Source organism: Macrotis lagotis, chromosome X (genome assembly GCF_037893015.1).
Source record: "Macrotis lagotis isolate mMagLag1 chromosome X, bilby.v1.9.chrom.fasta, whole genome shotgun sequence".
Taxonomy (NCBI): Eukaryota; Metazoa; Chordata; class Mammalia; order Peramelemorphia; family Peramelidae; genus Macrotis; species Macrotis lagotis.
Window position 1 is genome coordinate 659,636,748 of NC_133666.1, and position 24,844 is coordinate 659,661,591.

At 34.7% G+C, this 24,844-nt stretch overlaps 1 pseudogene; it reads left to right on the forward strand.

The window, feature by feature from the left end:
• Positions 1 to 2,205: 2,205 nt before the first annotated feature.
• Positions 2,206 to 24,844, forward strand: part of LOC141499562 (actin, cytoplasmic 1 pseudogene) — a 28,693-nt pseudogene continuing 6,054 nt past the window's right edge.

A 24,844-nucleotide genomic window follows, 5' to 3' on the forward strand; every position in this document is an offset into this window, starting at 1 on the left:
CAAGATAAGATACCAGTCACTGAGGTCCTTTCTTGAATTAAACTGCCAAGCATTCAAACTTGACTGCAGAAAGCACAATTCTACTGGGTTAGCCATATTGTTCAAACCATGCTGGTTACCATGCTTAACATGGTTACCATGAATAATATTCTTTTTCTCTTTCCATTTACATGTTTGAAGATTGAATTTTCTGTTCAATTCTGATCTTTTCATCAGAAAAAATGTGAATGTTTACCATGACCATTAATCTATTGGGAAATATGTTCTGCTCTTATCTCTTCCCCATTTTTTCCTTATATAGCTTTAGTATAAGATGTTTGTTAGAGATATATGACACGGGGTGGCTAGGTGGTGCAGTGAACAGAGCACCAGCCTTGGAGTCAGGAGTACCTGGGTTCAAATCCGACCTCAGACACTTAATAATTACCTAGCTGTGTGGCCTTGGGCAAGCCATTTAACCCCATTGCCTTGAAAAATCTACAAAGAAAAAAAAGATATATGACATAAGACTTTATTGTTGCTTTTTGATTGCTTCCATTCTTATCTTGATTTTCTTTGTGTAAAAACTTTCCAATTTTACATGATAAGACTATTTTATTCTTTGTGTCTTTTGTTCAAAACTTTAATCCTTAGATAGTACCTAATCTAATACCTTTCTATTAAAAATTAGCATCAACTTTGATGGCAAAACAGTACGATATCATAAATAGTTCACCTTGGGGTAGAAGACGAGTTCAAGTTTCTCCTTTGACACATATTAGCTGTATGATCTTGAGCAAATCACTTTTTTCTGGCTAATTCCTATCTCTATGACTTTTAATATCTAATATTTAACATCTAATACAATACATTTCTACTTATATTTTATTATAGCAAATGATGTAGGACTCTCCTGAAGGTAAGTCCAGGCCATTTTCTACAACATACTTTGAGTATTTTCACTTTCAAACACATTTCTGCTGGGTTCCATAAAACATTAAAGAAAAGTAGCCTTTTAGCAAAGCTAACACAAAGGTCAATTGGCTATTATGATGATGGCAGCATTCATATTTCTAGAATTTCACTTAAAAGGAGACTTTGTTTTCAAGGGACCCAAGCCTTCTGTTTTATTAATACAGGCCGAGCAAAACAATTACAAACAGCCTTTATTTTAAATATATTGCTGAACTCTAACTTTCAGACCTATACCACTGGACAGACATACAATTTATCATCTGACCTCTCTTTATTCTTCCTGCTGCTAAACGTTGATCACAAGAAATAAAAGAGGAAATTACAGGTGTCTACTCCAAAACCTGTGAGTTGACAAGGTTAATTAAGGTCACTTATTTACTGAGTGCATGTTACTTGAAATCCAGGAGTCACAAGAAAGTTTCTATAAGAGCCCCAGAGGCCCATCCATAGTTCCAGCTTTCACAAATTGTTCAACTAATTACTCAAAAGAGCAAGTTAATATGTTTACAACAAAGGAGATAATAATATATAATCAGATCAGTGGGTAGGGGGTGCCTAGAGAGAGCATAATAGAATAGACAATATTCAGGTTTTCTCCCAGCTAGATGGTACAGTGGATTGAGTACTAGTCCTGGAGTCAGGAGGACCTGAGTTCAAATGCAGTCTCAGACACAATCATTACCTAGCTGTGTGACCTTGGGCAAGTCACTTAACCCTATTGCCTTGCCAAAAAAAAATTACCTTTCGGTGAGTTTTATCAATATTCCTCTTATTCCCATTGTTTCTTTTGCTCCATTTAGGGGCATTTTTTTCCTGGCTTCTAATGATGAATCTCCCTGCAACAGTGTGTTTTTTATTACTTTCTCCTTGTGTGCCCCAGTTCTTGTCTAACTTAATAAACCAAGGGGGAAAAAAAAAGAATGAGAAGCAAAAGCTTAAGTATTGATTCAATAACACTGTCCTACAGAAAGCAAAGGACTGATAGTAACAGAAAGCAAAAGAACCAATGATAAATATTTTCAACAAAAAAATTATTAAAGAATGATTAAAAAAACTTAATGAAGAGCGGAGGGTGAAGCTAAGATGGCAAAGAGAAGTCAGGACCACTAAGTTTTTCTAGACTTTCCTCAGAAACAACATTCATTAAGCCTCTAAAGAGAGTTAGTAACACTAACTCATAAAAGAACAGAGTGGGGCATTTTCCAACTTAAGATTTCATAAAAAGTGTGTCTTACTTGGGTGGAAGGGAATATGAACAGCAACTTTGCAGGGAGCAAAGGCCAGCATGGCTGGGATGCAGAGGAGGCCAGCTGGAGGCTGTCAGTCATAGGAGAGATCTGTGGCCAAGACCCTTGGATCCCAGATAACCAGGTCAATGGCACAACAGGCCAGCTTGGAGGGCTCACTCCAACACAGGTGCCACAGATCTCCTGTGCAGCTGGTGCAACAGGATTGAATGACCCCAGACTAGTAAGCAAGCCAGTAGCATTCCCAACAGGGGTTGTCTGAGAGCTGGCACCTTCCCTAGTATAAGAAGGTTGGGATAGTGCCCCTGGGGGCCAAGAGCAGAACTCAAAATAAATAAGAAAAATCAGAGAAAAGTCCTTATGTAGAAAGATACTATGGAGTAAGATACTAGAAGATCATAACACTGTCTTATAAGAGAACAGCATGAAAAAGTACTATATGTTAAGCCAAAATAGGAAAATAAATTGGTCTGCAGCCCAAAAAAGACTTCTTGGAAGAACTAAAAAAAATAATTTTTTAAACCAAGTATAAAAATTTGGAAAAAAAATTTGCAAGAACAATTAAAAATCTTGAAAAAGGAAACATAAATTGACTAAGAAAATTACTCCTTTAAAAATATCATTGGGCAGATGGAAAAAGAAAACAACTCCATCAAAAAATAAAATTGGGCAAATAGAATAGGAGATGCAGAAGTAGGTAGGTAAATGATTCTGAGACATCAAGACTCAATCGAGCATAATTAAAATAATAGGAAAAATGTAAGAAAATGTAAATTATCTCATTGGATAAACAACTGACCTAGTATATAGATTCAGGAGAGATAATTTTAAAATTCTTGGACTACTGAAAGTCATGATCAGAAAAGGAGCCAGGACAACAGTTTTCTAAATGTCATCAAGGTAAATTGCCTGATACCCTAAAACCACAAGGTTCAAATAATTATTGAAAGGTTTCATTGATCACCTACTGAAAGGGGTCCCGGAATGAAAATTTCAAAGTATATTGTAGTCAAGTTTCAGTATTATGAGGTCTAGGAGATAATGCCACAGACAATCAGAAAGAAACAATTGAAATCAAAAGGAGCTACAGTCAGAATAATGCAGAATTTGGCAACAACAACATTAAAGGATCAAAGGGCCTAGATATAATATTGTGGCAGATAAAGAAACTTGGATTACAACCAAGAATCGTCATTCCAGCAAAATTGAGCATATGCTTTCAGGGGAAAAGATGAACAGCTAAAAAAATAGGTAACATTCACATTTTTTTGATGAAAAGATCAGAATTGAAGAAAAAATTCAATCTTCAAACATGTAAATGGAAAAAGAAAAATAATATTATTCAATAAGTTTAAACTGGTTACATCCCTACATAGAAGGATGATACTTATAACTCTTTAGAACTGTATCTCTATTACAGGTAGTATGCTTAGACAGAAAGTTTGGTCATAATTTGATTTTGATAGGATGATATTAAAAAAATTTAAGACATAAGAAAAGGAATTGTACTGGTTCAGGAAGAAAGAGAACACAATGTGGGGTAAAATATATCATATGAAGAGGCACAAAAACCTATTATGGTAGAGAAAAAGAAGGAGGGAGTTAAAATTTCTTGAATTCTACTTTCATCAGATTTGGCCCAAAGAGGGAATAACTATACACTCAACTGAGTTTAGAATTTATCTTGTCTACAGGGAATTAAGAGGGGGAAAGGGGAGAGGCAAAGTAGGGCAGAAAGAAGAGTAAAAGTGAGGGGGAGGGGAAAGAAAAGGAAGAAGGGCTGATAGAAGGGAGGGCAGATTAAAGGAGGCAGCAGTCAGAAGCAAAACATGACTGAAAAGGTGAAAAGAAAGAGAAAGGTACAAATGTTGGGACGATAGGATGGATGATAATTCAGAATTAGAAATCATAACTGTGAGTGTAAATTAGAATAACTTTCCCATAAAATGGAAGTAGATAACAGTGGATTAAAAACCAGAATCCTTTAATATATTGTTTATAAGAAACACATCTGAAGTAGAGAGATACCCACAGGGTAAAGGTAAAATGCTGAGTAGAATATATTATGCTTCAACCAAAGTGAAAAAAACAGAGGTAGTAATCCTTTTTTCAGTTAAAGCAAAAGCAAAATTAGATCTCATTAATATGAATAAGAAAGGATACCATATCCTTCTAAAAGGTACCACAGACAATGAATCAATATCCATATTAAATATATATGTACCAAACGGTATAGCATCTAAATTCTTAGAGGAAAAGCTAAATGAGTAACAGGAAGACATAGATGACAAAACTATACTAGTGGAGAATTGCATCATCCCTCTCTCAGAATAAGATATCTTTAGCCACAAAATAAACAAGAAGGAAGACAAGAATGTTAGCAAAGTTAGATAAGGTAGACCACTAAAGAAAACTGAATAGGGATAGAAAGGAATATACCTTCTTCTCTACAATACTTGGTATCTACACAAAAAATGACCAGGTATTAGGGTAAAACCTTACAATCATATGTAGAAAGAAATATTAAATGCCTCCTTTTCAGGTCATGTTTCAATAAAAATCACATGTAATAAAGAACCACAGAAAGATAAGCTAAAAATTAATTGGAAATTAAATTAACCAGTTTTAACAATGGCAACAATTAGGCAACATACCAAAACTTGTGGGATATAGCCAAAGTAGTAATTAGGGGAAAATTTATATATATCTACATGTTTACATGAATAAAATAGGGAAAGAGAGGATCAATGAGTTTGGCATGCAACTAAAAAAGCTAAAAAAAGGACAAATTAAAAATCCACAATTAAATACCAAATTACAAATTCTGAAAATCAGAGGAGAGATGAATAAAATTGAAAGTAAGAAAACTATTGAACTATTAAATAAAAGGAAGTCGGTTTTATGGAGGGGAAAACTATAAAATGGATGCTATTTGATTAAAACAGGAAGGAAGAAAATTGAATTGTCAGTACCATAAATGAAAAGTATTTATTCACCATCAATGAGGAGGAAATTAAAGTAATAATTCTGAGATATTTTGTCCAACTATATACCAAAAACTTGAATAATCTAAGTGAAAGGAATCAAAATTTACAAAAAATTTAAATTTCCCAAATACACAAGAGAGGAAATAAAATATTTAAATAACCCTATCTCAGAAAAAAGAAATTGAACAAGCCATTAATGAACTTCCTAAGAAAAATATCCTCAGGGTCAGATAGATTTGCAAGTGAACTCTACCAAAATTTAAAGAGCATTAATTCCAATTCTATATAAACTATTTGAAAAAGTAGGCAAAGGAGTTCTGCCCAGTTCATTTTATGACACCAATTTGGTTTCAAAAGCCATGAAGAGTCAGAAGAAAGAAAATTATAGATCAATTTCCTTAATGAATATTGTTGTAAAAATTTCAAATAAAATATTAGCAAAGAAATTATAGCAAATTATCACTAGGATAATTTACTATGATCAAGAAAGAATTAAATCGGAAATGCAAGGGGTTTGAGAAAAATTTGACAAACAAAATAGCAGGACACATTTCTATCAAAAAAACTAGAGAGCATAAGAATAAATGGAGCTTCCCTTAAAATGATAAGAAGTATCTATCTAAAACAATCCATATGGATTATATGTAATGGGAAGAAAGTGGAAGTATTCCCAATAAGATCAGGGCTGAAACAAGGCTGTCAGTTATCTCTATTATTCAATATTATATTAGAAATGTTAGCTTTAGTGATAAGAGAAGAAAAAGAAATTGAAAGAATTAGAATAGACAATGAAGACAAAAAATTCTCACTCTTTGCAGATGGTATGATAATATACTTAGAGAATGCTAGAAAGTCAACTAAAAAACTATTTGAAACTACAAGTTTAGCAAAGTTGCAGAATATAAAATAAATCCACATTAATCATTAGCATTTCTATGTATGACCAAGAAATCACAGCAGCAAGAGATAGAAAGATAAATTCCATTTTCAGTAACTAAGTAACATGAAATACTTGGGAGTCTACCTGCCAAGACAAAACCAGAAACCACATGAATACAATTACAAAATACTTTTCACACAAATAAAATCAGATATAAATAATTGGGAAAACATCGATTGTTCATGGGGATACTGGACTAATATGATAAAAATTGCAATTATGTCTAAATTAAATTATTTGTTCATTGCTGTACTAATCAAACTACCAAAAATATTTTATGGAGTTATAAAAAATAGTAACAAAATTCATCTGGAGCAATAAAAGGTCAAGAATATCAAAAGAATTAATGAGGGGAAATGCAAAGGAAGAGGGTCTAGCCATACCAGCTCTAAAATTATAAAGCATCAGTCATCAAAATTGTTGGGTATTGGCTAAGAAAAAAGAATGTAGATCAGTGGAACAGATTTGATACAAAAGAAGCAATAATAAATGACTATAGTAACCTGGTATTTGATACAAAGACTCTGACTTCTGGGCTACAAACTCGGTGCTAGACAAAAACTGCTGGGAAAACTGGAAAATAATCTGACAGAAAAGAGGCATAGACCAGACCAATATCTCATATCCTATACCTAGTTAAGGTAGAAATAAGTTTAGGATTTAGATATAAAGGGTGTTACCATAAGCCAGTTAGGAGAACAAGGAATAGTTTATCTGATTGATCTATGAAGAGGGAAGAAGTTTTTGACCAAACAAGATAAAGAGCAGTATGAAATTGAAAATGAATGATTTTGACTCTACTAAATTTAAAAAGTTTTTGCACAAGTAAAACCAATACAATCAATATTAAAGGGAATGCAGAAAGTTGGGTTTTTACAACTAGGGTTTCTGATAATTGACTCATTTCTAAAATATAAGAAGAAATGAATCAAATGTATACATTTACAAGTCATTCTCCAACTGATAAATCATCCAAGCATATGAACAGCCAGTTTTCAGATAAAGAAATTAAAACTATTTATAGTCATATGAAAATATGGTCCAAATCATTATTGATTAGAGAAATGCAAATTAAAACAACTCTGAGGTATCATCTCACAGTTACCAGATTGCAGATTGGCTAGGATGACAAAGAAAGAAAATGATCCATGTTGGATAGGATGTGGGAAAATTGGAACACTAATGCACTGTTGGTTGAGCTGTCGACTGATCCAATCATTTTTAAAAGCAAAGCCCAAAACTGTGCATACCTTTTGATCCATCAATACCACTTCTATGTCTGTATCCCAAAGAGATCATAAAAGGGGGAAAAGTTGCAAATGTTTATGGTATCTTTTGGTAGTGACAAATAATTGGAAATTAATGGATGCTCAACAATTGGGAAAGGACTAAACAAGTTATGGTATATTGATGTGATGAAACACCATTCATTGTTCTGTAAGAAATCATGAATGGATGGATTTCAGAAAAGCCTGTAAAGACTTACATGAACTGATTCTGATTGAGTGAGCAGAACCAGGAAAATATTTTACACATTAATAGCAACATTGCGTGAAGATCAACTTTGGTATACTTAATTCTCTTCAACAATACAATAGTCAAAGACAATTCTAAAGGACTTGTGATGGAAAATACAGTTCACATCCAGAGGAAAAACTATGGAATATGAATGTAGATCAAATCATGTTATTTTCCATTTCTAAAATTTGATTTATACTTTATAAGTTTTCCATCTCATGTTTTCCCTTTTTGTTCTGATTCTTCTTTTACAACATGACTAATATGGAAATATGTTTAAGATAGTTGTAAATTTATAACCTATATAGATTACCTACTCCTGGTGAGTGGGAGAGAAAGGGAGAAGGGAGAAAAATGTGGAACTCAAATTCTTGCCAAAAAATTATTTTGAAAACTATTCTTTCATATAAATTATAAAAATGAAAAATAAATTTCTATAAAAAATACTGTCTGATGCAAAGAAATGAATTAACATTTGAACATTCAAAGAGAGGAGAAACCATTTCTATGAACAATGAGAAAAAGCAAAGGTATTGTAAAATTCCAAATAGGTTATTCTGAGAAGTAATTTGAAACTGTGACCTAGAAGTTAGTAAAAAGTACCTCCTTTTGACCAAATGCTACCAGTATTATGTATATGCCAAGGGGATAAAATAAAGATTCAAAGGATTCTTGTACAAACACACACACACACACACACACACACACACACACACACACACAAATAGACAGACTAACAGCAGCAGCAGGTTTTTTTTATGACTTTTAAGACCTGGAAATTAAGTTAGTGTCCATCATTTGGGAAATGACTGAAGAAATAATGATATAAAAATGTGATAGAATACTATTGATAAGATATATTCTGGGAAAGATGACAGAAAGTAAAATGGACAGCTTTGATTTTATAAAATTAAGAAATTTTTCTACAAACAAATGAAATTAGAATAGAAAAGACACAGGTAAATGGGGAAAGATCTTCAGAAAGTTCCTGTGATAAAAGTCTCACCTTACAAGAACTGATACAAATTTATCAGAATAAGTGACATACCAGACAAATGGTCAGAGGATAAACTGAAAAATTTCGAAGGAACTAATTCAAACTTTTGATATCAAAAGTCAGATGAAAAAATATTCTAAATTACTAAAAATTAGAGAATTGACAAAGAAACTCATAAGATTTTACTGAGGCAAAAATAAAAAATTAAAAAGATTAGCAAAGTTTAAAAAAAAGGTAAATGATGAGAGGATGTTGTCAGAGAAACCTGGAAAGACTTGCAGAGTGAAGTGAACAGAATAAAGAATACAATAATTGTAATAACATTATAAAAATTTGAAAGTGTCAAGAACTATGATGATGAATGATAAAATTTGCTATCTACTGACCAAGAAGTGAGGGATTCAGAGTCCTGATTGACATATATTTTTCTTGGATATGAACAATACAAGAATTTGTATTCTTTGATGATTCATGTCTGAATTGGAAAGATGGAGAAGAATGGAAAGAAGATAGATTTTCACTGATTAAAAAAAGCCAAATTTAATATAAAATTTGAAAAAAATACACAATAAAATGACAAACTAGAAGAAAATTTACTGTATGTCAGATGAATCCAAAAAATAGTTGTAAACATGCCATCAGATGAAACAAAAGCAAGAGAATATAAATATTTTTAAAAAGCAAATCACATTATGCAAAAAAGTATCAGACAGCAAGCCATTATCATTATACTTATGTCCTCCAAATTCCATCTCTTATTTTCTTAGACAAATGTAACAGAAATACAAAGAGGAGAGAAAAATGTAAAATTGAATAAACTGCTTAAAAAACTAGAACTAAGATTTATGGTGTCTTTTAAATGGAATAGCTAATAGAAAAATGCATTCTCAGTACTATGCGGATTTTTTAAATAAAACTGAATGTGTATTAGATCTGAATGTATTTAAACTGTCAAATGCAATAAAAATAATGCAATTTAAGTAAACATAAACAAAGGAAATAGGCCCAAGGGGAGACTTAATCATGAAATCTAAATAATAAGTGATTAAAGGATAAGTTCTATTTTTCACCCATGCCATGACTCCCAAGTTCTAGATTCCTCAGTTCTCTTATGGGTCATTACCTATGCCACTTTCTCCATTTTTCTCCATCTTGATCCTTTGGTGAACCAGTTCAATTATACACTATTCTCTTTTCTTAAATCCCTAGTCTCCTTTTTTCATATCACTGATTTTGTCCTCCTCAACCTCAGCTTTGAATTACTTTCACCATTCATTATCTTCACTCCTACACACCCGCTGATAAATGAAGGTGGAGAAAATTACAAAACCCTTCTGACTGAGTCCACTTCAAATTTATGTTATCTATCTTCAACTGGGTCCTCACTGTTGCTAGACAACCCCATTTTACGTTTTATCAGCATTCTTCCATTCTCCTCAGGAGCTCTTCCAAAAGTTTTTATCCCTTTTTAAATCTTTCATGTGTTTCCCTAACTCATCTTCTGGAAAACTACAGCTGTTTACTATGAATTCCCTCCCCTTCTCAGTTCCTCAACTCCTATCACTTAGATTCATTTTGCCATTTTCTCCTCCTTCACCTGTCTCCCATGATGAGATAGCCTTATTCTTTGGAAATGATACACTAAACTAGTAACTTATATAGTGACTTAAATAATTAAATCCTGAATACAGGGTTAAAGAACAGATCATAAAAATTATAATTTATGTTAAAGTGAATGATAAGAATGACACAATATGCCAAATCTTATTTTCTTGTGGTTGAGTCATTTTTTAATCATGTTTGAACTTTTATGATGTTTTCTTGGCAAAAAATACTGTAGTGATGACTTCCAGCGAAGATGGTGGAGAAAAATCAGGCACTGTTTTAAGCTCTCCTGACTTTCCCTCAGAACTAACATGAATCAAGGCTCTTTGATTTTGGATCCACAGAACCCACAGAAGAGCAGAGGGGAACATCTCCCAGCAAAGTCTTTCACTGGGGAGTGTGGACGAGCCTTAGAGCACAGGGTAGAGACCCAGTGCAATTTTTACAAATAGTGTTTGTGACAAAGGACTCATTTCTAAAATATAGAGAATTGAGACAAATTTATAAAAAAAAGAATCATTTCCCAATTGACAGATGGTCAAAAGATATGCAAAGACAATTCTCAAACAAGGAAATCAAAGCTATCTATAAATCATATGAAGATTCCCCTAAATTATTATTGATTAGAGAAATGCAAATTAAAGCACCTCTGAGGTACCACCTCACACCTTTCAGTTTGGACAGTATGAAAAGAAAGTATAATGAACAATATTGGAGGGGATGTGGGAAATCTGGAACACTAATACATTGTTGACAAAGTTGTGAACTGATCCAACCCTTTTAGAGAGCAATATTGCCCAAAAAGCAATAAAAAATGTACATACTCTATGATCCTGCAATACCACTACTTGGTCTGTATCCTGAAGAGATCATGAAAAATGCTAAAAGCATTACTTGTACAAAAATATTCGTAGCAGCCCTGTTTGTGGTGGCAAAGAATTGGAAATTGAATGAATGTTCATCAATTGGGGAATGGGTGAGCAAATTGTGGTATATGTATGTCATGGAAAACTATTATTCTAGTAGAGGGATGAGATTTCACAAAAGCCTGAAAAGAATTGGATGAATTGATGCTGAGTGAGATGAGGAGAACCAGAAGAATATTATATACCTTAACAACATGGGGTGATGATCAACCCAAAAGGACTTGTCCATTCCATTAGTGCAATAATCAGGACAATTTTAGGGGATCTGTGATGGAGAATACTATCTGTACCTAGAGAAAGCACTGAGGAATTTACACAAAAAAAAAAAGATTATTATCTTCAAGTTTTAAAAATTGTCTTCTGTATTACATAATTTTGCTATCTCTAATGTTTTCTTTGTTCCGTTTGAATCAAAACATTCAATTGTGATCTATGCTGATCATGGATGCAAATATAAAACCTATATCAAATCTTCTGCTGGTGGGGAGGAAGGGAGGGAGGGAAGGAGGAAAAACATTTGAAAAACTCATAACTGTAAAAAAAGACTGGTAGAAAATATCATTGTACACATTTGGAAAACAAATAACATATTTATATAATAAAAAATACAGGGGAATCATTTTCTTCTCCAGCTCATTTGACAAGTCAGGAAACTGAGGTAAACAGTATTAAGTGACTTATTCAGACTCACACAACTAATAAATGTCTGAGGTTAAATTTGAAGTCAGGTCTTCCTGATTCAAGGTCTGGCACCCTATACACTCTGGCACCCTATGCACTCTGCCACCTAGCTACTCACCAAAACTTTTCAGATATAGCTAAAACAGCACTTAAGAAGAACATTTTTAACTTAAAAAAACATATTAATAAAATAGAAAAAGGGAAGCATTTATTAAAAAAAGATTAGAGTAGAATCTATCAACCATCCTAACTCAAATAAGGCAAAAGGAATCTTGCAGATTAGAGGAGAAATAGAGCCACAGAAAATAAAAACAAAATAGAAAACTGATAAACAAAACTGAGATCTGGTTTCTTGAAAAGGTTAACAAAATCAGTAAACCATTACTTAATCCTATTGAGCAAAGAGAAAAAAAATGGCAAAATATATTCAAAACAAATAGATAAAATAAAGAAAATTATATACCAGCAAAACAGAATACAAAGGAAATGGATGAATAACTATAAAAGTATAAAATACCAACACTAACAATCAGAAGAAATAGAGAACTAAAACAATCCATTCTTCAGAAAGAAATCAAGGAGCTCTATATGAATGTTCAAAGGGAAAGGAGGGCTTGATGAGGGAGGGGGAAAGGGGTGCAAGATTAATTTACAAAGGAATTCCATCAGTGTTTAAAGAGCAATTAACACCTAGGAAGAAAAAAAATATTCTTAAAAATCTAGACAGAAGGCATGCTTTTTAATTACTTTAATGAGTGAAATGTGATTTTGGTTCTCAAAGTAGAAATACTCAAAGCAAAGAAAACATATTCAGAATAACTATTAAACACATAAAATATCTGAGTGTTAACCTATCAAGACATATAAATAGAATTGCAAAATGATCTTTACAGAAATAAAGGAAGATAAATAAATGGAGAAATATTCATTGCTTATTATGTAGCTATGCTAATATACTAAAAATAAAAATAGGGCCTAAATCAATTTACAGATTTAATGTATCAATCAAGTTTCTACAGGGAAACTTTAGAGAATCAGAGAGCATGATAACAAAATTCATTTGCACAAAAAAAATTCATTTGCACAAAAAGAATAATGAAAAAGAATCAGAATGAAGAAGTCAAAACAATACCAAACCTCAAACTATTAAAAGCTCGTAGAGCTTGTAATATAATATTCCAGAAGGCAAAAGAGCTTAGAATGCAACTGAGAATCAACTACCCAGCAAAACTGAATGTCCTCTTCCAAGGAAAAAGATGGACTTTCAATGAACGAGGGGAATTTCAAATGTTCCTGTTGGAATGGCCAGAGCTGAACAGAAGGTTTGATCTTCAGATACAGGACTCAGGTGAAGCATGGAGATGGGAGGAGATGGGAAAATATGAGGGACTTGATGATGAACTGCATGTATTCCTGCACAGAAAAATAATACTGATAATACTCATATGAACCTTCTCAGTTAATAGAGCAGGTAGAGGGAGCTTTTATAGATGAAGCACAGGAGAGAGCTGAATTTGAAGATATAATATATTATAAAAATGGAGTCAATGGCTAAAGGGGAAATGTAATGGGAGAAAGAAAAAGGAGGGGTAGAATAGGCTAAGATATTTCATATAATAAGATTTTTTTATTACAATGAGCTATTGTAATGATATGGAAGGGGGAAGGCAAGGGGGAATGAGGGAATCTTCGCTCTCATCAGAGGTGGCTAGGAGAGGAAACAGCATATATACTCAATGGGGTATAGGCATCTGGAGTAAGGAGGAGAGAAGGGGGATGGACAGGGTGAAGGGGGGGATGTGAGTGATGGAGGAGAAGATGGACTGTGGGGGGAGAGTGGTCAGATATAACACATTTTCTTTTTTATTTCTTGCAAGGGGCTGGGATTGGATGGCCTGTCCAGGACCATAGGGCCAGGTGGATGCTGGGCCTAAGGGGTGGTAGAGGGACTCGGGGCCTCTTGGCCCCAGAGCCAGGGATCTGTCTGCTGCGCCACTCAGCTACCCTACAGCAGAGTCAGAGTGAAAGGAGAGAGAAAATATAGTATATGGTAGTGGGGAAGTATGAATGGAGGGAGCTGTGATCAGCAATGGCAACGGTGGAAAAATATGGGAGTAGCTTTTGTGATGGACTTATCCTAAAGAATGTGATCCACCCGCGACAGAGCTGGTGGTGTTGGAACACAGACTGAAACACATGTGTTATTATTATTATTATTACTATTATTATTATTATGGGGGTTGCAGGGCAAATGGGGTTGGGGGGCTTGCTTGGGGCTGCACAGCTGGGTGATTTTGGGGTGTCTCAGGCTGATTTAAACCTGGGTGCTCCTGGCTCCAGGGCCCGTGCTCTGTCCACTGCGCCACCTGACCACCCTTACTGTTTATTATTATTATTATTATTATTATTATTATTATTATTAATTATTATTTGGGGTCTTTTTTTGGTTTTGCAGGGCAATAGGGTTGGGGTGGCTTGTCCAGGGTCACACAGCTGGGTGATTGTTGGGTGTCTGGGGCCAGATTTGGGCTCGGGTGCTCCTGGCTTCAGGGCCGGTACTCCATCCAATATGCCACCTGGCTGCACTTATTATTATTTTATTATTTTTAATTCTAATTTTAATTTTTTTCTCTTTCCTTTACTTTATCGCTCATGCTGGTCTATATTTTTTGGGGGGAGGTGGTATTATGTTTACTCTTAAACAAGAATATTTTAGTAATGTATAAAAAAATCATTTGTACAAAAATAAGAATAAATAAATAAATAGATGAAGATAGTCATCAAGACTATTTGATACTGGTTTAAAAAACTATATAAAGTACTTAAATATATTATATATTAAAATATAAATATATCATGTGTTATAAAATATTTTAAAAATATTATGCTTATCTAATCTTAAAATATATAGATATAATATAAAAATAGAAATGCATATATTTATATATAATTATTAAATATGCATGTGTGTGTCTGTGTGTGTGTGTGTTTGTGTGTGTGTGTGTGTGTGTGTCTGTGTGTGCATGCACAAATAGAATAGAGTCAGTATGATCCAGTGGTAAGAAAACTGGTCTTGATACACAAAGATCTGAGCTATATGTCTGACAAATAGTGATTGTGTGACTCTGGGCAAGTCATTTAACTTTTCAGTGCCTTAGATGACTCTCACTATAAATTACAAAGAAAATTTACAATTGATTTGGCAGAGGGAGTTATCTCACTATTACTCCTTTAAAATTGAACTCATCTCCCTCCAAATCCTTAAAGAGAAAGAAGGGGAAAAATAAGTAAAAACAAAAAGTCCAGTGCAAGTAATTCATTCACCATTATCCTCTGGAGTCCATTCTGACATGAGGAGAGAGATATATTTCATTCTCTTTTTACCAAGATCACAATTTATTTCCTTTTTTTGATTCTTTGAAAGTGCAGCTTATACATATTTGTGATTTATTCATTTCTGCTATTGAAATCAATGCATTTTTTCTGCTAATTTTTGTATCTTCAACTGTTAGAATTGTAGACTTTATTTTGTTTTGATGTTATTGTTGGATACTATGGTTATTTATCTTTTTAGGCAATGGTGCTAATTGACTTGCCCAGTGTCACACAGCTAGTAAGTATAAAGCGTTTGAGACAAGATTTGAACTCAAGTCCTCCTGACTTGAGTCAGTGCTCTATCCACTGCAGCACCTAGCTGCCTCTGGAACTATTTTTATAATTATGGTACTCCAATATGGAGTCACTTAGATCTAGTACTAATGTCCATAGAAGCATATACTCAAAAAAAAAAAAGACAACTTGTACTTTTCTCTGTTAATTTGGTCTTCAGATGGTCAAAGTCTGCAGTTTTTTATTGAAAGGACTCATGACCAGCTGCAGGATCCTTGGATCATTCTCCTTCTAACTCTAAATGGTTAATGTTAGTTCCTTCCTCTAGTTTGCAATCTCAGTATGGAAACTCCCCCCAAGGGCAGCTAGGCAGCACAGTGGCCTTGGAGTCCAGAGGACCAGTGTTTAGATCCAGACACTTGACTTCTACTCACTGTGTGACCCTGGACAAGTCCCTTAACCCTGATTGCTTTGCATCCTAGACCATTTCTAGTCGTCCTGATTCATATCTGGTCACTGCACTCAGGTGACCCTTACAGGAGAAAGCGAGGCTAGTGGCTTAGCACAGAATCCCTCTCACTCAAAATCCAATCTATGTGCTTGTCACAGCATCACCTCCCTGATGTTGTGGTCTTTTTAAAAAATGAAGAACAAATATTATTATTATGGAAACTCCCCCCATTCAAATTTCACTCAAGTCTGGTATTGATAAGGAACTTCTAGAACTTTTCTCCATCTGGGGCTAATTATGAATGAACTTTCGCACATCTTGTACTGCTTATCTATTTTTGAAAGAGTCTATTTTTAGGGTATATAATCTTGCCACTTGAACCTCAACTTTGAACATATCTCCTCTCTCTCTCAGGCCAGGGTGATTTTCTTGCATGTGTGGACAAACGTCCCTCTGTTTATATGACTATAATTCGTTTATGTTTTTATTCCTTACTGAATCATACAATAATAAAACTCATGATCATATTGTTTTACTGAATTCCAATTTTCTAGAAATACTGAAGCCAGGTATTTGCTTTAACCTGAACTTTGAGGTCAAGTAAACAAAACTCCTTTCATGTTTCTCCAGATTCCTAATATTTAGCACTGCTTGGTTCAGAAATGTGCTATACTCTTTTCATAGAATTTAATTTTTTTATCCATTTCTGAATTAATGGAAATCTGCTTTATTTTCAATTTTTGCCACCCAAAGGAATTTTGACCTCTCTGTCCCTGTCTCTGTCTCTCTGTCTCTCTCGCTTTCATATATATCTATATATAACTTTGCTTTTGTCTTTATAATTGAGTGAAATTAGCAAGATAATAGGTACAAATAACTTGGAAATTTAGACTAATCAATGAACCAGTAAGCTTTTATTAAGCCCCTACTAAGTTCCAGGCATTGTTCTAATTGCAGATATTAAAGACAAGGCAAAAGATTGTCACTGATGAGGAAGAAAACATGCAAACAAATATATATGCAACACAATCTATATACTGGAAAAAAGAAATAACACAGGGAAGACACTAGAATTAGGCAGGGTGTTGAAAGACCTGTAAAAAATAGAATTTTACAAAAGAAATCATCAGGAATTGAGAAGGAAGGGTATTTCAGGAATGGGAAACAGTTAAAGAGAATACCCAGAAAAGAGAGATGGAGTATCATATTTATGGAATAGTCAGAAGGGTCACTGGAAGAAAGAGTACCTGAAAGGGAAGAAAGTATAAGAAGAATGGAAGGATAGGAGAGGACAAGTTAGGAAAGACTTTTAATGACAAACAGAGCAAGCCATATGGAACCATTGATGTTTACTGAGTAAGTGGGGAGAGAAGGGAGATGTGTCTTGCTTGGATACACATTTTAGGAGCATAAAATAGAACGTTAGGCACAATTTACAGTATTTGTGTGCTATCCGGGAATTGTGAATTATGCAGTCTCACAGAAGCTGCAATAACTATCCACATTTCCTTGTCATCTTTGGAAATTTGAATGAAACAATTTGGAAATTCAGACTGTTTTTGAATTTTTATTTCTCTTACAATTAATGATTTAGAAAATATTTTCAGAAAGGCAGAGTCAAGATGGCAGCATGGAGAAGAGAATTCCCAGGAACTCTCCACCAGAACACTCCAAATGCCTTAAAATTATGATTGTAACCAAAGTCTGGAGTGGTAGAACCCATAGAAAGACTGAGTGTAACAATTTTCCAACCCAAGACAACTTGGAAGATCCACCTGCGGGGTTTATTCCTTTGGAATTGGAAGGGGTTGTAGCACAGATATGCCATGCAGCTTCAGAGTGAATGAGCTCCAACCTTCTAAGAAGAGCCTATGGGGTACCTGGTTCCCTGGGCCACCTGGATCTATGACAGTGTAAGTGATTCCAGACCTCTCAGCCCAGAGGTCACCAAGGACAGCTTGGAAGGTCAGTGGGAAAATCCTACCACACCAGAGTGAGCTCAGAGCCCAAGTCAGAGTAGTCATCAGTGCAGCCTGGGCCAAGAACTGGAAGCAGACCTGTGGAGACATCCAGAAGCTCCTTCCAGAGCACTAAGCTTATAAATGGTAAGGGGGTCAGGAGAGACTCAGCTATCCTTGGGGCTGCTGGATATCATCCACAGGTTAGAAGAGTCTCATATGACCTTGAAGAAATTAAGGTCCTTGGGGAGGTATCCAAAAAACACTCAAAAGCTTGGGAAGTGTGTTAAAATCAGGTCATAGCCTGGGGAAATGAGTTAACAACAGAAGAAAAATAAGCTGACCATAGATTATTACTTTGGTCCCAAGGAAGATCAAAACACACAAAGAGGCATTGATAAAGTCAAAGCTTCTGTATCCAAGCCTCCAAGAAAAATAGAAATATAGATGAGTTCAAAAAAGATTTTGAAAATCAAGTAAGGAAGGGAGAAGAAAAATTGGGAAGAAAAATGAAAGCAATGCAAGAAAACCTTGAAAAACAAATCAGCAGCTTGGTGAAGGAGATACAAAAAAGTACCAAAGAAAATAATGCTAAAAACCACTTCAGGTCAAATGGAAAAAAAAGCAATCCAAAAGGTCAATGATAAGAAGACCTTAAAAAGGTAGAACTGAGCAGAAGAAAAAGGAGATAAAGTTCTCTTAAGAAAATAAATCCTTCAAATGTAGTAAAACAGAGTTAAGGAAAGTTGATGGCTTTGGGAAAATAAATAATAAAACAACATCAAAACAATGAAAAACTAGAAGAAAATATGAAAACCTCCTTAAAAAACAACTGACCTGAAAAATAGATCCAAAAGAGGGAATTCAAAAATTATTAGACTATCTGAAAGTCATGACCAGGAAAAGAGCTCAGACTTCATTTTTAGAGAAATTCTCCATGAAAATTGCCCTGATATCTAGAAGCAGAGGGAAAAATAGAAATTGAGGGCATCAACCAATCATCTCCTGAAAAGAGATTACCCCAATCAAAAAAAAACTTCCAGGAATATTATAGCCAAATTCCATAACTCCCAAGTCAAAGAGAAAAATATTACAAGCAGCTAGAAAGAAACAACTGAAATACTGAGGCATTACAGTTAGGGTTACATAGGATTTAGCAGCTTCTACATTAAGGACACTATGGGCTTGATAGATGACATTCCAGAAGGCAAAATATCTTGGATTATGACCTAAAATAATCTACCCAGCAAAACTGAGCATTCTTTTTTTCAGGGGAAAAGATGGATATTCAATGAAATAGGGATTTTCAAACTTTTCTGTTGAAACCACCAGAGCTGAACAGAAAGTTTGATCTCCAAGTACAAGACTTGAGCAAAACTTAGAGAGAGTAGGCAGGAAGGGGAAATTATGTGGTATTTAATGATGCTGTACTGCTTGCATTCTTGCATGGAAGATAATACTGATAACTCATATGAAACTTCTCATTTATTAGAGCAGTTAGAAGAAGCACAGATATAGACAAGGCATAGGAGAGAGTTGAATATGGAGCTATGATATATTATAAAAATGGAATTAATGGATGAAAAAGTAATGTACTAGGATAAAGGAAAAGGAGAGGTAGAATGGGCTAGATATTTTTCGATAAAAGAGTCAAGAAAAAGCTTTTGCAATGGAGTGGTGGTGGTGGGCGGGAACATGAGGGGGAATGAGTGAGCCCTCATTCTCATTGAAAATGACTCAGAGATGAAACAACATATACACTCAATAGGGTATAAAACTCTATCTTATCCTAGAGGAAAAAGAAAAGGGATGGGAGAAAGGAGACAGGGAGAGAGGAGGGATGTTCCTTTTTGTAATTTTAAAAATTTTATTTATTTTGAGTATTACAATTTTTCCCTTAATCTTGCTTCCCTCCCCCATCCCCCCACAGAAGTCAGTCTGTTAGTCTTTGCAATTGTTTCCATGGTATACATTAATCTAAGTTGAATGTGATGAGAAGAGAAATCATATCCTTAAGGAAGAAAATAAACTATAAGAGATTGCAAAATTATATAAGATAATGATTTTCACTTCAGCTGAAGCAAAATATATTTTGCTCCAACCTTTTACTCTATTTGTATCTCTGCTTCAAATGAGTTTTTTTGTAAACTGCATATTGTAGGATTCTGGTTTTTAATCCACTCTGCTATTCATTTATATTTTAAGGGAGAGTTCATCCTATTCAAATTCAAAGTTATAATTACTAACTCTTTATTACTCTCCATGCTATCTTCCTTCTGTTTGTATTTTTCCCCTTTTTACCCTTTATCCATGTTCTTGTGTTTTTTTCTGAGTACTGCCACCTTCAGTGTGTTTGCCCCCCTATATCAACCCCCTCCCCTTTCTTTCTCCTTCCTCCTTCTCTTCCTTCTGCTAGTTCCCCTTTTACTCCCCTTCCCCTCCCCCCTTCCCCTTTCCCCCTTTTAATACTTGAAAGGTAAGTTAAGTTTCTAAACTTAACTGAGTGTGTGTAAATTAACTTTAAGCCAAGTCTGATGAGAAGAAGATTCAGGTGGTTCTAACCTCCTCCTTTCTTTCTCTCTATTGCAGTAGGTCTTTTGTATCTCTTAATATCATGTGATTTATCCCATTCAGTCTCCTCCATCCTCCTGTCTTGTTACTGCCCCCTCCTTTTTTTAGTTTGTTTTTTTTTGCAAGGCAAATGGGGTTAAGTGGCTTGCCCAAGGCCACACAGCTAGTGTGATAGTTCTGAAATTTGGCCACAACATTTCTTGGTGTTTGCATTTTAGGATCTCGGATTGATGTATTCTTTCAATAACTATTTTGCCCTCTGGTTCCATAATATCACGGCAGTTTCCATCACTAAATCCTGTAATATTAAGTCCAGGCTTTTTTTCTCTTCAGTGTTTTCAGAAAGTCGTATAATTCTCAGGTTGTCCCTTTTTGATCATTTCTGGAGGTCAGCTGATAAGGTATTTTACATTTTCTTCTATTTTTCTGATCTTTTGGTTTTGCTTAACAGAATCTTGCTGTCTCATGAAGTCATTAGTTTCCACAGATTCCATTCTTTTTTTTTTTTTAGGTTTTTTTTCAAGGCAAATGGAGTTAAGTGGCTTGCCCAAGCCCACACAGCTAGGTAATTGTTAAGTGTCTGAGGCTGGATTTGAACCCAGGTACTCCTGACTCCAAGGCCAGTGTTTTATCCACTATGCCACCTAGCCTCCCCCATTCTTTTTTAAGAGAAGAATTTTCTTCATTTACCTTTTGCAACTCCTTTTCCAATGGGTCAATTTTATTTTTTATGGAGTTTTCCATTTGCCCAAGTGCAGTTTTGAGAGAATTATTTTCTTTTTGCATTTGCCCAATTAAGGACCTGAGAGAATTATTCTCATTTTGTATTTGTCCAATTGTATTCTCCCATGTTTTGTTTTCTTGTTGCAAGATGTTAATTTTCTCTGGCAATGTGCTAATTTTCTCTTGAGTTTCTTTTCCCAACTTTTCCAATTGATTTTTAAACTCCTTCCTGATTTCTTCAAGGAAGTCTTTCTGGGCTGAAGACCAATTCATATTCTCCTCAGAAGTGCTAGATCTCTCTCGGTTAGAATCTGATCCTTCTAGGGGAGGCTAGGTGGCGAAGTGGATAGAGCACTGGCCTTGGAGTCAGGAGTACCTGAGTTCAAACCTATCCGTGTGGTCTTGGGCAAGTCACTTAACCCCATTGCCTTGAAAAATCTAAAAGAAAGAGAATCTGATCCTTCTAAATATTTCTCCATAGGACCCCCTTTTACTGGGTTTTTCTTTCATTTTTCTAGGATCTTGTGTTGGGGAGAGGCTAGCTCTCAGAGGTTTGCTTTTGAAGATCCTAAGAGGCTTTGTTCATTTGGCTTAGTAATTCCAAGAGCCAACCAGTAATGGTGCTGGTTGCTTTCTCTAGAGTGATTGAAGCCCTTTCCCTATCCTGGAGGGAGTAATGTGGGAGGGAGGGAGGGAGGGCAGCAGGGTCTGAGTTGACTTTGAACAATGGACTGGAAGCCTATCACCCTTTCAGCTGAGTGTGCTCCTTAGTCCATACCTATGCCTGAGGAGATAGGGGGTGGTGCAGGGAGGCTACCTTTTGTTCCTGGAAGAGTGCTCCAAAAGTATGGAGCTCAGGTCCCCCATTGGAGCTGGAAGATTTCCAGGTGTGCAGACCTCCCTTCCCCCTGGCTAAAGTTGGTTCTCTTTATCTTCCTGTCACCAAAGTCTCTGAGGCTAATACCTCTCAACAAAGTCTCTGCAGCTGAAGCTGGTCCTTTGGCTCCCACCCCCCCACAGCTGCTGTCCTTGTGCTGACCCTCTGGTCTCCCCTCCCTGTTCACCCTGAGACAGACCTTGTTGTTTGGTGTTCATCTCCTAGCTTCTTTTTCTGGGTTTTGTTGATAGAGTTTCTGTTAGGAGGTTTCTTTCATGTTATTTTTGAGGGGACATAGGCCGCAGTACCTGTCTTCTCCCTGCAATCTTGACTGGGAGTCTGAAGCAACTTTTCTGATGAACTTATGATAGAGAATATGATCCATCCCAGAGACAGAGCTGATGGTGTCTAAACACAGAATGAAGCTCATTTTTTTCTTTTTCCCTCACTTTTTTTTATTGATGTTCTCTATCTTTGTGGGTTGGGGGGAATGATGTTTATTTTTACAAGGAGAAATGTGGAAATAAATAAATTAAAAAAAAAAGAAAATAACATGTTTTCAAATACTCCTTTATAATTAGCAATTTGGCAATGATCCCTATCTTTTTCTACTCATCCATCAGAGGAAAATTATCCATGTTAGATATTTGTGTCAATTTACTCTATTTTTTCATATCTGTTATAATTTGATTTTTGACATTGGTTTTTTCACTTATCTACATGTTCTTTTTTCTATAGGCATTGATTTTATTCATGAAAAAACATTTTAATAATTTTAAATAATGTTCTTAAGACTTCTCTTTCTAGTGGGACAGTTGAGGGAAATGTATTTGGACAGAGGCTTTGTGTATAAAATGATTATGAGATAATGATCAATCAATCAATCACCTCTTGAGAATTGTACTTCCATCAGGACACTTAAAAGGAGTATATCTTGACAGAGTTTGTGCTATAAGACAGGTATAAAACAAGACATGAAAAGAAGGATTGTACTGGGAGAAAATGCGGCACTAGAGGATAATAATACTACATTAAGAAATACAAAGACATTTTATAATACAGGGAAAGAAGGGAGGGTGTGAACACTGAGTAAATGTTACTGACAACAGATTTGGCCCCCCAAAAAGAGAAATATATATATATATTTCCCATTGAGTTTAAAAATGTATCCTATATTACAGGGAATTAGGGGGAGGGGTATGGAAGAGGAAAAAATAAGGAAAAAAGGATTGATAAAAGGGAGGACTAAAGTAAAGCTAAAGATAAGTTAAAATAAATACTAACAAAAATAAAAGGGATATGAGAAAAGGAAAGGGAAAAGAGTGAAGGGAGGGTTGATCAGGAGGCAGCAGTAAGAAGCAAAACATTGCTGAGGAGAGATAAATGAAAGAAAAAATAAGAATAGAGGGAAAATATCATGGATATATGTACAGAGTTAGTAATCATAACTGTAAATATGATTGGTTTGGAATTTCCATAAAATAGAAGTAGATAGCAGATTGGATTAAAAACCAGAATCCTACAATGTGTTGTTTACAAGAAATATATCTGAAGCAGAGAGATATACACAGGGTAAAAGTAAAAGACTAGAGAAGAATATATTATGTTTCAACTGAAGTAAAAAAGCAAGGGTAGGCATTCTGATCTCAGCAAGGAAAAAACAAAAATAAATCTCATTAAAAGGATAAGGAAGGGGTCAGCTAGGTGGTCCAGTGGATAAAGCACGGACCCTGGAGTCAGGAGTACCTGGGTTCAAATATGGTCTCAGACACTTAATAATTACCTAGCTGTGTGGCCTTGGGCAAGCCACTTAACCCCATTTGCCTTGCAAAAACCTTAAAAAAAAAAGGATAAGGAAGGAAATGACATCTTCTTAGAAGGTACTTAAACAATGAGGTGATACTAATATTACACACACACACACACACACAAACACACACATACATATATCAAGTAGTATAGCATCCAAATTCTTAGAAGAGAAGCTAAGCAAATTGCAGGGAGAAAAGGATAGCAAAATTATACTAGTAGGTACCTCAACTTTCCTCTCTCAGAATTAGATAAATGTAATCACAAAATAAAGAAGAAGAAAGGGAAGTGAATAACATTTTAGAAAAGTTAGATGTTAGCCCTATGGAGAAAATTGAATGGGGTAGAAAAGATCATACTTTTTTCACTGTGGTTCATGGAATATACACAGAAATTGATGTTGTATTAGGGCATAAAAATCTCGCACTCTAATGCAGAAAGGCAGAAATATTAAATCCATCTTTTTCAGAACATGCTGCAATAAAAAAAAATCACATGTAATAAAAGTCCATGAAAAGAAAAACTAAAAATTAGAAAATAAAAAATCTAATTTTAAAGATTGAGTGAATAAAACAATAAATCATAGAAATAATCAACAATTTCACACAAGACAATGATAACAATGAGCCATCATACCAAAACTTGTAATATATAGCTAAAGTAATTAGGAGAAATTTCATAATTCTATATGCTTATATGAATAAAGAGGAGATCAATAAATTGGGCATGCAACTAAAAAACCTAGAAAGAGAACAAATTAAAAATTGCCAATAAATACTAAAATAGAAATTCTGAAAATCAAAGGAAAATGATAAAATTGAAAGTAAAAAAAAATTTGAACTAATAAATAAAACTAAGAGTTGGTTTTATGGAAAAAACAAAAATAAGAAAGTCTTTGGTTAATATGATTTAAAAAGAATGAATAAAACAAATTATCAGTTTCAAAAATGAAAGGGGTGAACTCATCATCAATGAGGAGAAAATTAATGTG